General features: G+C 54.0%; 1 protein-coding gene across 2 annotated transcripts in view; it reads right to left on the minus strand.

Annotated features, from left to right (window-relative positions):
- The window catches only part of CGN (cingulin), a 40,121-nt gene extending 27,318 nt beyond the window's left edge, over nt 1-12,803 (minus strand). Inside the window, exon 1 of one of the 2 annotated variants that reach the window (XM_090053019.1) lies at nt 12,698-12,803. The gene's annotated coding sequence lies outside the window, so the exon portion shown is untranslated. Of the gene's footprint in view, nt 1-12,233; nt 12,296-12,697 lie in introns of those variants that run through there. The other variant, XM_090053018.1, reaches the window with a different exon arrangement.
- Between the last annotated feature and the right edge of the window lie 2,672 nt (nt 12,804-15,475).

Raw genomic sequence — 15,475 nt, forward strand, 5'->3', positions numbered from 1 at the left:
ACCCTGTGCTTTGCCACCTCTCTGCCAGTCTCCACCTGCCTCCTCTCTTCAGCAGGTCCCAGGACTCCGGGAGCTGATACTTGAAGAACTAAACAGCAGGACTCTCTGTAGACTTGGCAAGCCTGCCCCCACAGGCTACCGGGAGCAGAACAATGTTTCCCCAAGTACTAACCACACACCCTCCACACAGGGCCCAACTATTCCCGTCCTGTGCCTGCCTCTGTTTCCTGGGGATGTCAGGACAGGATTGGGCCCATTGCTGTAGTTTTGCCTCACCCGCCTGAATAGTTAAAGGGGCCCAAGAGCTTGGAGGTGATGGCCTGCAGAAGGTTTCACCCGAGGGGATCCCCCAGGAGCCAGGCCCGGGTCCCTGCCCCCTTCCTTTCGCATGCTTGTTTGTCCAGGGACTGCTTCACAGAGCCTGGTCCTGCCCTGGACTGCAACAGCGCCAGCAGCAAGGAGGACGTCCAAGATTCCCAGGAAGAAAATGGGTGGAAAGATGCCCATGGTACTGCTACGGCCCCCGTGACTGCACTGCCCTCAGCCTATAGCACATGCACTACAGAGACCCATTTGCTCCTTCAGCCAGGCAGATATGGGGAGCTCTGCAATTGGGTGCCTTATCAGGTGGCAAAGAGAAGGGAGGCCGGGCTTGACGCTTGCCACAACCGAGCTCACAATGGCCTTTGCAATTGTCCCTCTGCAGTTGGAGCATGCATGTGTCCATGTCTGTGGACATGCATGTACATGTGGGTCTATACCAAAACTGTAGCCTGAACAACCCCGCTTGTGGGATGTGCAACTTCATTGGGGGTTGCTTCCCCTCACCTGGCAGCAGCCTGCCTAGACAGGGGCTACTCACAGCCACTGAGCCACCAGCACCTGCATGGTGCTGCCCCCAGATGCTTGCTGGGGCCTCCCAGCACAGCACCACCCCGCCACGTGCTGCACTCAGACCCAAGCTGCTCCCCTGGACACCCAGCCTGTGTGCAGGGACCAGAGGCAGAGCCCGGCCCAGAGCCAGAGCCAGCCTTAACCCGTGGCCAGCAGTTTCAAGTCTGCAGCAAAAACCACTTCCACACCCAGACAGGCTATGGCTCTGCTCCAACAGCCAAGCACTGGCGTGGATGTGGCTTCAGCAGGGGAGCAAAGCAGGAGCTTTTCCCATGGTTTGGCAAGGGGTTTTTTAAGCAGTCCAAGAAGAAATCAGGGCATTAGCTGACTGGGAGCCAGCCTGCTGAGAGAGACAAAGAGAGTGTTTCTTAGCCTTGGCTGTGTGCTGAAGTGTGTGTGCAGGTGTGTGGGTCCCTGTGAGTGTGCACATGACTACACAACACAGTAAGCATGGCTAGAGGGCTCACCAGTGATTTCAAAGGTTACTGCCTAAAGGTGCACAACGAGTCCCAGTTCACAGCCTCATTCTCCGACCTCCAGGACTTTCACCTGTATTGTGGGGTGGAGAGAACCCCAGAGATGCTATGAGCTCCATTAAATACTTCCATCCTTCAGTGTGCCTATGCCCTGGCTTCCCCCGAGCCCTTCATCCCATGCTTATTATTCCAACAACCACAAAAGCAGTTGGGATAACAAGATTGACCTTATCCAGGGAAACTCAGTCATTAAAGCCCATAAACACAGGCAGATAATAGGATTTGAGATGAACCCTTGCTAACTTTCACACTTCCAGGCAGAACAGGCTGGAGGGACCCGGGGCATCTCCACACTGGGTATCAATAAAGCACCTTGCCAACCCGTCTCGGACCTCCTTCCTTGGAGACCGAAGTCTACAGACCGGAAGATGCTAACCCCCGAACAGAAGGCGCATCTGATGGGGAAGGTTACAGGCTTATAGTAATCATCCAAAGCACAAATTAATCAGAGTTATTTAACATATCATTCTATAAATGGCGATGCCTTGGTAGCAGCTCCAGTGGAAAAGTTGTTAATGTACTGCAGGGTCCCAAGACACTCGGGCAAGGCAGGCGGATCGAGTACCAACAAGTCTGAGCACAACGGGGATCTAACAGAGGGGAGGACAGCAATACCCAGCGACCAGCGTTCACACCACAGCTTGGTCCCTCGGGGCGGGGGGCCGTCAAACCTGAGGGTAGGGACCGTGGAATGGTAACTGTGCTGCAGCCTAACTCCCCTCCACCCCCTCGTTACACTCAAGGCCCCTCTCAGAAAATGCCAGCTCTTCACTTGATTTCTTTTTGACGGCGGGGCAGGAAATACTAGAGCAGTTCTCCCATTGCAGAGAAGTCAGGAGGACTGCACAGGGCAGGCTGGTTTTAACCCTCTGGATTCCTATGGGAAATCTCTGGGTTTAGCTGAGAATCACGTGTGCAGGGCTGACATGGTGTGGCACCCCATGGCGCCCTTGGAAGCATCACAAGACTCCCCGTGACGCCGACGCTCTTGGGTTGAAAATCATGGCTCAGTGGGTGGCACATCCAAGATGGCCCCTTCTCTGTATTTAACCTCTGTGCTTCCCTTATTTAGGGGGTTCCACTTTCCATGGTGGAATTAGCCATCTGCTGTTACTAAAGTGCACGCCAAGCCACAGCTGCACTATTGCTTCAGCTATTAATCTGCCTCCCCGAAATGCCCAGGGCAGGTACCTGGGCTTCCTGCTAGGTAGCGGACGCCCTCACATTAGCCATTATCTCTGCCTTGCCAACGGCACTTGCCATCCGACCTACCTCCACCCAGGGCCTCACACCTGGAGTTACGCCAAGCCTGTAACCCAGAGGTCTCAGGTCCTATCGTTTTCCCTGCTTGCATTATGACAAAGCAAAGGCTATTCCTAGCCAAGCTGTATCCACTAGCTGCACTGCATGCATGTGTATACACACACATGTACATATGCACGTGTACACTTTGGCGGGGGGAGGCAACAATGAAGGGCATAGAGGAGCCAGTTTTAAGCAGTGCGACTGCAAGAAACAACAAGATCCGACGTCAGCTCCTTCTGCAAGAAGGCCTGAGACAGCCCCGCTGGTCCCAACAAAAGAGCACATTTGGCAATGGGTGGGTAAGGAAGGAGCAGGCTTATTCAGACACAAGCATGCACAAAGCCAGGCCTAAGGTTGCCCTGTGACAATCTCATGCTCCAGGACTGTGGCCAGCTGGTGGCTTCTCCCCAAGCAGGACCTTGCCGTGAAGAGAGGCCCATCAACTGGACTCAGCCTCTAAGGTGCCTGCCACAACCCTTTGACTAAAACAGGTGCAGGGAGGATTAAAGGAAAAGGACCCTAAGAGGCAGCAGCTTCCTAAAGCCAGAGATCCACACCACGCCGGCGCTTGGCTATTGGAGCAGAGCCATAGCCTGTCCTGGTGTGGACGTGGTTCTCGCTGCAGGCTTGAAACTGCTGACCACGGGTAAAGCTGGATCTGGCTCTGGGCTGGGCTCTGCCTCTGGTCCCTGCTTGCAGGCTGGGTGATCCAGGAGGAAAGAGGCAGCATCGTTGCTACAGGCAATAAACCACACTGTTTCCTATACCCGAGTTTATGCATGCAAACCCAGGTGTATTTGGTGCATGGAACAAATCGGACACCCACACACACTTAGCCAGGGGCACGGACTATGGACTTCACTGGCCGTGTCTGTGCCTCACCCAGCACCGTGGGGTCCAGGGCCTAGGCCATGTGTTTTGAGTCACGTCCCATCCCAAGAGGCAGCGACAGGTTGAGCCTCTGTGAATGTTTAATCTCCGAGGAATTCATATGATCCTGGAAAGCCTCCAGACGGGTGACGAAGGTTTGAGAAATGCCACAGATCTGGACTTCGCTCGTGCAAAGCAAAACTACTGGAAAACCCAGGACTGAGACAGGCTCCTGGACAGAAACATTGCCCCAGAGAAGGGATTTTTCCCGAGCGGATGAATGTCAGCGCAGCTCAAGATGGTTGAAACAGGATCTTACGAATAGTCGGTGTTGCCAGATCCAAGTTGTTCTTGAACAGGGCGCTGCCCTTCTCCTGGGCTGGGCTGCACCTGACAACCGCACCTTAACGCTGCCCAGACTCCCCTCCGGCCCAGGATGTTCACCTGCAACCAGAGCTATTCAACAGCTGGAGGGTCCAGAAGGGGCCAAACCCACCCCTCATTTCAGCGGGGCTCCTGATGGATGAAGTCAGGGCCTGGAGGTTAAGAGAAGGAGGTAGAGGCATCTGGCAGGGAGCTTTTCTCCCCCAGCTCAGCACCTCCAGCCTTGTTCTGTTTGATCGCTGCTTTGGCTGTGGAAAGGGGCCAGGTCTGCTCAGGCAGATAAGCTGCATAATAGGCCCTTTGTTCCAGGTTAAGGAAAGGTAGTTTTGCAACTGGCAGCAGGAGAAGGGAAAGCAGAAAGGTAGGGAACAGCACTGCAGGTTTCTTTTTGGACTATAAGAGAGGAGAGGAGGAAAGGTCACAAGGCAACGCAACAGTTAAGGCAGTGATTCTCAAATCAGGTGTTGCCCCCCCAAGATCCTTTCAAGGGTGCCGCGTAGTAGTAGCCCTGTTAGGTGTGCAAGTGCACAATGATTCACAAGAGAAACCCCGACATCTGCAAGAGGAGTCCAGCCTCACAATGACGCCATGGGCTTGCTGAGCTCTTTGCAACAGAACTATTGCTCTGGCATTTCTCAGGAGTCAGAAAGAGCAGCAGTGAAGAGCTGGATGAGACCCCTGGGTTTAAGGTGCAGCATTCGCATGGTCTCAAGGGGTGGCCAAGCACATGTCCTAGAGGGACCTCTCTGAAATACTGATAGCAGGCTGTAAGCCCAAGCAAAGGGGATGAGGCTAATTTCCTCTCTGCTGCCTATTTGCCTAGTTCCCACCAAGGATTAAGTCCTATCCAACATGGGTACATAGGGAGTGCAATGAACCTGGTATCTGTGGCACATTTAGATGTCACCCGCGCAGACGATCAGCTGAGACCGGGCCTTCTTCTGCCCCGTGCCAGCATTTACACGCTCCCCAGAGGCGTAACATCAGAAAAGCAGAGGGAAAGAGGCTACAGCAGGCAAAGGTGACCTGACAGCCAGGGAGGCAGATCTGTATCGCAGAGGCCACCGTGGTCTGAGCCACGAGAGGACGCAGGCTCTGCCCTGGCCGCGACTGCGTTCTACGCCCGTTCCCACGAGCACACGCAGAACCGGCCATCGGGACCCGAAGGCAGCTTTAAAAATAAACCAGTGAAATAAATGATTCAGTACCAAGAAACCTGAAACTCCCCCGCCTGCGCTGACGTCAGGAGACAGGCCTGCAGGTGCCACGGGATGGACTCTCAGGGACCCGACCGGCTCCGTATCCATTGCACAACTCGGAGCAGCTCCGGGTAAACAGAGTCAAGGCCCGACCCAGCCCTGCAAGAAGGGGAGGGCTTCAGCTCAGGTATTAGTGGCCCAGGCCAGCACGGGTTAGAGGGGCTTTCTGTGACACCATGCCTGGCATTGGTGGCTGCAGGAGAATGGGGTACGACGATGATGTAACAGAGCAATTTCTTCCTCTGGAATAATTTGCCAAAGAGAAGAAATTATGCCCGCAGACCTGGATGTCAGGCCTCCTGGAATACGTTCCCCCTCCCCTCCCCAATCCCAGTCCCCCCCTGTCTGAGAAGCCAGGGTAACACTAAACATTAAGGACAGAGGTCCATAGTTCACACTATACATAGCGTTCAGGATTTTTCTGCATCCACAACCCTGTTACCCACACACAGGAAAAAAAAAATCCATGGTTAATCATCAACTGAGCTCACAGCTGATACTACTCCCTATGCTCTGGTTTTGCCTGCCAAAGACCCAGACTTCAGTGGTGCACCAGCTAATCCAATTTAATAGACATTTCCCTGCTTTAATGGTCAGGAAGAGTATCCCAGAGCTGATGCTGGGATGAGGGAGGAAAGGGCGTACCCCAACGCTGGGTTGGTTCCGCAGCTACACAAGGCAATCCCTGGAAAGTATCTTGCAATCCAGCAAAAAACACAACCCCCCCCCCTTCTTTTACAACTGTATTCCTCACCCCTGCAAAGCTGCCTTGCATCTTGGATCTCCTTCCTTGGAGAACTGCTTCATTTATACAGATGCATAACTCAGTCATTAAGCAGAACAAACAGGTTAGGAGGATTTCCAACCCTGGCTTTTTTTTTTTTTTTTTGAGGGAACTGAAAGCACTGAGTCACACAAGCCTGAGGCACACAGAAACTCTACCTGAGGGCAGAAACCCCCCAGAAGGAAGGCATCACACTTGGGGATTATTCCAGATGGAGCCCCCACCCCAGTATCACAGAGCAGAGTATTCCAAAGCATGCAACTTCCCTTTCAAAGTCAAGTGCCTGGGGCTTGTGCTCCTAGCCCAGACTCAGCATGCTGTTGTAGGAGTCTATCATTCGTTAAGCCAGGCTTTGACTCACATGGTCTTAAAGAAAGCCAATAAGAACCTGCCCAACCAAGAGATCAGTTTTAAAACAACGTGCTAAGGAGCTGGCCACAGCTTAGATTCCAAAGGAGTTTTCTAAAAACACTGAAGGGACTTAGGAGCCTGAATCTTACTGGCTCTCAACGATGCTTTGGCTCCAAAACTGTAAGATTTTTGCCTAGGGTGATTCAACACCTTGCTTGAGCAAGTTACAGCTGTGTAGGGCTGAACTTTTTTTTTTCCCCTCCCACCCCTGCCCCCTTTTTTCCCCTCCCTACACACAAGAGCAAAGACTGATTGCCCCAACGCACACCCATTGTATCCAGGCACTTGTCTTTGGCCTTCAGTCCCAGTCAGGAAGTATTGGACAATTCAGAGACTTTCACACACGCACCAGTTCTCAAGGCTGGACCCCAATTTGCACTCCCAACTCCACAGAAACTTTTAAGTGCTCAGGCCTATGTCTGCAGGCTCTGATCCTAAGCAGGCACAGGAAGACATGCCCACGTTTCCTGAGGGGTCCAGCAATCCGATCCAGCAATTAGACTCCCCAAGACTCCAGATTGGTGCAGCTTCCCAGATCCAGATACTTAACATTTAAACATACATCTGCAGGGGTATAACTTACTCAAACAAGGTGCAGAATCACCTGGGGGGAGGGAAATCTTTGGTGCATAGTTTTGGACCCAAAACATCTTTGAAAGCCAGTATGATTCAGGCTCCTATTCAGTGGTTTTAGAAAACTCCTTTGCAATTTAGATCTTATACAATATACACACATAGTACATACACAGACACATGTATATGTTACACAACACAGTACATATATATAATGTTGCATGACTTGTATATACAATGTTTGGTCAGGATCCCCAGGCTCATTAGTACCAGGTTTCCATTCAGCAGTTTCCAAACAAATCGTGTCATTGAAAGCAAAGTTACTTAGACTCAGGTAATCCCAGCGCTAAATATTGTGCGGTGGGCACAGGGGCAGGAGTGAGGATTTGCTCACTGGTGCATAATGAGGCTGCACCTAGATGTTTGCTCCATTCGGTGCCAGGGGATTGTAGACACAGGCCAACATGTGATGCTAGCAGGGAGGCCAAATACCATACAGGCACTTAACCCCTTGGTTGTAATCCAAAAGCAAAGCAGAGGCGGGGAAAGGCTTGCCTAGGACGCACTGCTCTTTAGTGCGAGACCGTTTTTGTTTGGAGTTAAACAAACCGCTGAATAGCTCGTAACCCAAACCCAGGCTGGTTTCACTCCAGGTCTGAACAGAAATCCTGCTGCACAGGATCGGGCCCAAATGAAACAGGCTGGCTGCAAACTCCTCACTACACTCCCTGATAATCCAAGTATTTGGGAAAGCCAGAAGCCCCTTCCCCCACTGGTGGGATTTTAACTTGGAAGGACCTCAAGATGGAGAATAAAAAGCAAGAGAAGCATTTAACATCTTCCCCCAGGTTTTAAAGGCCACTGACTAGCAAGGCCCTGTTCACTCAGGTGGGGCTGAACATTGCAGCCTGCCCCTCCACCTGGACACTACATGCCATACCACCTTGAACGTCCTCCCCACTGAACTCTGGGCCCTGTTGGGCAGCAGCAGGACACACAGATGCCTCTATGGTCCACACCCCTCCCCAGTTAGGGCTCCACCTTTGGAGAAAGAGACCTGGAAAATGTATTCCTGCACCTTTCAATTTCTTTGCACCTCAGCAGACAGCTGTGCGGTGCCACCCTGCTGCCCAAACATCTGCACCGGTGAGCTCTCAAGACACAGCAAAAAGCCTGCGTGGGGAACTTGTGGCCACCAGATGTGGTGGAAGCTGATGGTTTAACCAGATGCAAAAAGGGACTGGACATGTTCTTGGAGGAAAGAGGCATCAGCCATTATTGAGAATGGGAGTAAGGGGCACGGCCTCTGCACCAGAGCTTCCTAGACCTCAAATATGGGAGGATACAAAGAGGGACCGTGGGAAAAACCAAGTTCAGTCTCCTTTACAGCATCCGCTCTGCCACGGTGTGACACAGGCCTATTTGATATGCTGTAGGGTCATGGGCTTAGGCCCAGCACGAAGAACTATAAGTCTCCCTTCATTATTAAACACATCAACTGATTTCTTGGGACAAATAAAAAGAAACAACAGAAAGGGGAGCAAGGGCATAGGTTAACAACAAGGGATCTGGAAGGGGACGCGGAGCAGGGCATACCAGTTAGTGCCCACCGTTCCCTGAACGCATGGATAGAGCCTGTGGATGCCGACCAAAGGAACTGGGCAAGACGGACCCAAGGTCTGAGTCAGTCAATGGCAGTTCTTACCAACCCTGCCCTTCGCACCCAGAAGGTGCTGCGGCAACAGAGGAAGTGCGTGCTTCCAGCTCATTAGGACAAGAGGAAAGCAAAGGCTTCCCAGCATAAACCGTGATAGACGCAGAGAACTGACAGCTCCCCACCTCTCAGAAAAACAGAAGACCACGAGTTCCTTGCAAGCAACTCTTTACCTCCTAATTCAGATGCAGAGATAAGGAGCTCTTGTCAGCAAGACTCCCCATGCACACACCACACTTTGATCTGCAGGAACTCTCAACAGAAACCTGCTCCGAACCAGACCGACTGGTTGGAGCAGTGTGGGCAGAAAGGGCTCCCCAGAAGCAGCCTGCTGCTGTGCTCCATGCAAGGGCTGCTGCACTAGTTAGGGGATGGGATGGAGGGGTATAGCTGGAGCCACTGTGAGAGCATGACGTAAAATGGGGGTAAAAAAGGGTGTGTGTGCACAAAAACTTGCAAAGAACAATTTTGCCAACTATTTAGTTGGTTTAATAAAAGATATCACATCTTCCCAAAGAACTTCGTCCGCCTATGTCTTTAAACCAAGACGGCTGAAAGGAGGACACAGTCCCAAAAGAGCAGCCCCAGCTAGAAGAACCAAGGACGAGCCTGCTTGTTATTTCTGATTAGCTGCTGGCTGTGCAGCCCAACAAGGGCAGCTGTAACAAAGGGCAGGGCTAACTGCGGGGGGGATGTACATGCTATGGGAACAAGCCAGGACTTTGCTACAGGGCCTGCCATCAGATTGCTCAACCTCAGTGGGAGCTTTGGGGAGAGTCAAACACATCTGGCATCTTGCCAGCTGAGATCTCCCAAGTAAGTTGGGAGCCATGTATAAGTGGGGGCTGGTCTGGAGGCCCCCTGCAAGGGGTGTCCATAACAGATAGCACTGCTCTCTGCGCCCGGCTTTCAGGCTTTTCACCAGTTGCTCTCAAAGTGCTTTGCAAGAGAGGTCTGTGTCCTTACCCCCATTTTGCAGATGGGGAAACCAAGGCAGCACAGAGAAGGAAAGCCACTTGCTCAAGACCATCCAAGTTAGAAACCAGACTGCAAAAACAGAGCCCAGACACCCTTCCCCACCCCCGTCTGCTATCCCGCTCACCACATCCCTCTGCCTCCCTGCCACCCTACTGAATCCCAAGCTCAGCACTGGTGCCAGCTCGTGCGATAGACAGATGGAGATGAGAGGAAAGAGGACATGGCAGAAGAGTTTTTCTTAAGAGGAAACATGTATTTTAAGCACTAGACTGATTAATTTAGGCCATTAACCCCCAGGTCCCACAGGGGTCAGAACCCTTGTGTACCAGGAGCTGTGCCCCACTTACAACCAAACCGACTCTAGCAGGGCAAGGTAAGTAAGACACGCTTATTCTCACCAGGGAGAACAATGACCCCAAGGTGTTAAGTAACTTGATCAAGGGCAGACAGAGTCAGTGGCAGAGTCCGGATCTGAACCCAGATCTCTCAGCCCCTCCACTGCCTCTCCTCTCAGCACTCAGATCCCACAGATGCGGATCACTCCACCACCCGGGGCTTACAGTGGTACGAAACCACCGACAGAACAACTGGATTACATAAACGAGCCTCCCAGTGCCTCTTTCTGAAAAGCTGCAACACTGCATTGAAGGATGGAACAGCAGGAGCTAGAGCAAGGGGAAGCAATGAAATTGTTCTCAGGGGTGAAATCTTTCTCATGTCAAAACTCCTGATAGAAACCAGGATTTATGCCTGGGCAGTCCATGCACTGCAGCACAGACAAGCCTCCAAAGCAGATGGGTCTATTCTATGCAGAGTGCACTCTTATTTGTCCATGTATTTTATTAGACTAAGTCAGAGCATCTCAATTATAGGGATAGATAGCTTTTTAAAAAGCTGTAAGTTATTGGTACAGAGCCTTGAACATGAATAATTAACTCAGGGGGAAGAGAATGGTTAGAAAGACAGGGGCTTTAGCTTCGAGAGCAGCAGCCCAGCATTTAGGTTTTAACCAACTGCAGACTATCAACAACTAATTGAAGGCTCAGATCTCCCTCCCCTCCACACATGCAGTTTAAATTGGCTGGTAAAAATACCGTCCTTCAGAACCAGCAGGAATACGATCCGTCTAGAGAGATCCACATTAAAGTTTAAGAAGAACAACTTAGTTGCACTACAGTGGGAAGTGGGTTTAAACCCATTTTACAGTCCTGTAAGAGTCCCACACGGCCTCAGTAAGAGATCATGTGGATGTGTGGGATCGAACATAGTTTTGCCCGGTCAAGGCTCCTCTGATGAGACTGAATTCATCCGCCTGGCACTCAGGATTAATCACATGCAAGACCCGGGGTTTCACATGAAACAAACGTCTTGTTCTGATTCTGTCTGTGCTGAACAGTGCCAAAGTTGGGGGGTAAAAGCAAGATGTATTCATTTCCAGGACAGAAAGATGAACCCAAACTGTCTGCAGCCCCCAGCTGGGCGCCGACACTTGACCTTTATGCCAGACTTGGTCAGAGATTAGAGTCAAGCAGCCATGAAAGACCTGGAGAAATATTTTTAATTCACCAGTGCAGTGAAGTCGGGGCAGAAGCATCGCAACAGTCACAAACCTAGAGCACGAGAGCAGGAAGGACCTCAGGAGGTCACATCTGGGGCAGCATTTCTCAACCCATAGGGTCACAACCCAAAGAATACATGAATGCCTCACAAACGAACTTTAAATTCTCCTTTAAAGAAGACAAACGTGGGAAACTGCAGCTCTTCCCTTGCAGCTTGGCAGAGCTGCAGCCTGCGAGGAGCTGCGTGGGGTCCCCCCGCCCCGCGCCCCGCACACTGGGAGTAGTGGGCAGCAGGTCGGGGGTGAAGGGCACAGGCCCAGCACTGCCCGTCGATGCCGACAAGTGGGTCCTGGTCCAAAAAAGGTTGAGAACCAACCACTGCCCCAGTCCAGCCCCCTGCTCAGGGCAGGACCAGCCCCAACACCATCCTCCCAGCCAGGGCTTTGTCTATCTCGGGCTTAAACGCCTCCAAGGATGGAGACTCCAGCCCCGCTGTGGGAGCCTGGCCCGTGCTTCACCCCCCTCCTCCGGAGGAAGCTTTTTGCCATATCCAACCGGGGCCGCTGCTCCCGGGCTGCCCAGCCCAGCTCCGTCCTCTCGGCAGCCCGCGCAGGGCCTGGGGGCTCGTCCCGGGCGAGGGGAGAGGACCAGCCCGCGGGCACGGGGCCGGTGACAGGCGAGGAGCGACGGGCCCCAGCTGCAGGCGGGGAAGTCGAGGCTGGGTACCGGCGGGGAAGCACCAGAACAGGCTCCGTCCCCGGGGGCTGCACAGACCCGCGGCGGGACGACGGGCTGCGGCTGCGGCGAGCAGGGCGCGACCCCGCGGTCCCGTCCCGCCGCCGGCAGCCCCCGCCCGCACGGGGGGACCCAGAGGCTGCCGAGCAAGGGGCGGCTCCGCCCGCACCCCGCCGGGGCTGCAACACTGTCCGGTCCGGTCCGCTCAGCCCGTGGCGGGGCTGCACTCACCACACTGCTCCCGCTCCCACGACCGCTCTCTGCTGCAACCTGTTACCTACCGCCCGCCCCGCCCCACCCACCGGGGACTGGGGCCACGCCCTCCTTCGCCGCCGGGCGGCCAGGTCACGTGACTCACGCTGGGGGTGGCTCCCCGGCCCCGCCCTCTCCCAGGTGTGGGCGGGGCGTGGTCCACCGCCCCTCCCCCTCCGGGCTGGGCTGGGGGTTGCCCCTGGCAACCCGGGCCGGCTTGACCCCTCCCGGCAGCGGCAGCGGCACCGGCACCGGCGCGGGGGGGGCCCCCCGGGGGGGGGGGGCCCCCACAGCGCAGCCCAGCGCCCCTGGGGCGGTCACGGCCACTGGGGAACTCACCCCCCGCGTGTGAACCCGGCCCGGCAACTCCTGCTCCCCCTGTGCACTGGTGAACTCACAATCCCCCCGCGTGGCTCACCCCCACTTTGCACTGGTGAACTCACAATCCCGCATGAACTCCTGACCCCGCGACCCGCGCCGAGCGGAGACGCGGGGGCCTGAGACCTGAAGCCACGGGACGAAACTCTGGGCCGGAGCGCAGGAGGGGGACAGGCCGGCCGCATGGCCCCTCGGCCCCTCCGAAGCCGCGCCAGAGCTGGTGCCGCCGGGGGGCGGAGGAGCTTCCACCCAGCTCGCACCAACGCCCGCGGCGCCTGGGCTCGCCAGGCCCCCGCCGCAGCCACAGCGTTAATAGCGCGACGTGGCGCTGGAGAAACCACTGATTCACTTGCTCCGGCAATACCTTAAGCGAGGCAAGGATTCAGCCCATTTTACAGCAGACGGAAACTGAGTGTGGGAAAATGATCTGACTAATGTCTAGGGTCGACCCCTGACCCCCCGCTCTGACCACTCTGCCGCGCTCCATTCCCAGGACTTTGAGGGCTGGGAAACGATGCACGGGAGCAGCTCGCAGCTCAGCCATCCCGTGAAACCTGCCAGCGTTTCCATTATAAATGGCCCATCACGCCATGACACCGCGTGCCAGTGCCCAGCCCCCGGGCGTCTCTAGGAGCCCTCATTAGGCCACACCGATGTTCTTTTCCACACGGGACGCAGACCAGCGTCAAGGTGGGAGACATCAGCGGCCTCATGTCAAACGCGATGGGCAATGCAGCAACAGCGACCCGCGTGGCCCAGAGCAGAGCGCTCCCCATGGAAAGAATGACGGACAGTTGGTGGGAGGAAAACACTTTGTACCGATTAATAGCTGATGAGGCCGCAGTGAAACCGGATCTGTTCCCTCTCTGGCAGGGTCTACACGTCGTCGCTGTGTGGGTCAGGGTGGGTGCTTCCTCCCCACAAAACAACACGATGGAGGCCCAAGGTGGAACGATTGTAATGGGAGGAAAAGGTCCTTTTACTGGGAAAGCTCTCTCCCTCCTGCAAGCTGTGTAGCCCGATCAGCCCAGCAACCCACCGGCCAGAAGGAGGGTCTGCCAATATAACTCTCCCAGCAAGACCCCCATGTAGCATAGACCAGGCCTATATCGTTACACAAGAATGAAATGTGTGTTGCTAGTGGGAAAACTCAGGCTCAGAGAAATACAGGCCTCTTTCGTTAAGGAACCTGTCTGACTGGCAGTCCTGTGGTCTAACCGCAAGACCAAGCTCCTTGCCTGTGCTGGAAACAGAAGCCATGAGTCTTGTGCCCAATCTCTTTCGCTATGCCTAGGTCACATAATAAAACACGAGGCCCTGTGTTCATAAGTCACATAACACGATGGTCATAGCCGGGACTTGTATTACCCTTCTCTCGCAAGTGGTATCATTCATCCACATAGCCTGGATACTGCATTCAATCCTGCCTCTGCCCTGCCCATCATTGTAATTCCAAATTTCCTACTAGATGTTTCCATTAAAAAAAAAAAAAGAAAGAAAAAATTTAGTCTCTGCTTACAAAGGACAAGAGATCAGGTTCCAGCTCCACAGTAGGCAATTCACAGCTGCCAAAAGAGAGTTGGGCGGAAAGCACCAGATAACCCTGAACCACACAGGACAGAGGAGCTCTCTCCTCCCTGCTTTATCAGCCCCCTGGTCCTTTCCCTTCTCTGTGAAGTCCACCTGGTCTGGGAAGATGTAAGCAGGCCAGAGGCAGCCTGATCTCTCCTAGGTAAAGGCTCTGAGCCTCCCCCATGTACAGGCTGCTTCTCCCAGCTGGGGGTTACATTTTCCAGGTAACAGCATCAGCCGAACAAACGCGACCGCCCACTGGGAACTTGATGTTACAGACTGTGACACCCAGACCTCAGGACGACCCCTCTCGGTTTCTGCGAGAACCTCAGCCTGGCACCTTACTTCCCCATCTAGAAGTCTCTCCTGCTTGACTGTCCCCACCGGCTTTCAGCTGATGTCAGCGCAGAGGGCTCTTGCTCCAGTGCTGTGCCGGAGGGTAGGAGCTGCAGCCCAGCAGAGGCTGCTGCAGAGCAAACGTCCAGGAGTGGGCAGGAAAGGAGCTACTGGAACAGGGAATGACAAGGAGAACCTGTCTTTTTACTTAGCCAACGCAGACTTGTTCCTCATGCCTGGTGCATCAGCCCCAGGCACAGGTCAGCACAGTCAGTCAAGAGGATTCAGTTCAAGACAGTGGTAGGAGGCACTAGCAGCGCGCTGCCAACATACAGAAAGGACAAAGACCTCGGGGCTCTGAGTAAGACCGCACACGCAACAGGACTCAGCAGGAGCGCACACACTGGGGCTCTTCTCTCCTGGGTCTAACTAGTGCTGCTGTCTCATCACTTGAGGGCTACAGAAATGGAGCAGCAACCCTGAATGTGCAATGACATGCTCAAAGCGTGATGCTGCTGCTATACAAAGCCACAGGGATGGAAAGCCACTGTCTGCAGCAGCAGTCACTGTGCTAGCTAGGTTGCGTTTGCCTCCACTGAGCTTCCAGCCTTGCAAACAATCCCATGCAGCCTAAGGCGGTGCTCTTAAAAGCCCTTGCAGGTGTGTTTGCAGCTGAAGTATGGGCAGGGTTGATCAGATTAACATAGCAGCAGGTGACTTGAAAGCTTTGCTTAAATCTGGAGAGAGAGTCAAGACTCCAGGGTAGCAAGGTGTGCTCAGCTGAATGCTTGGACACAGTATCTCATCATAAATAAGGTGCATACAAAAAGCAGACATCCACATAGCTCCCTTGGGTACAGTAGGTAAAAAGCACCTGTCACTTTGCATAGCTAACACTTCCCCCACAACAAACCAGTGTTAGGTCAAGGAGGCAG

Source organism: Crocodylus siamensis, chromosome 6 (assembly GCF_052110815.1).
Source record: "Crocodylus siamensis isolate JL-2025a chromosome 6, ASM5211081v1, whole genome shotgun sequence".
Taxonomy (NCBI): Eukaryota; Metazoa; Chordata; order Crocodylia; family Crocodylidae; genus Crocodylus; species Crocodylus siamensis.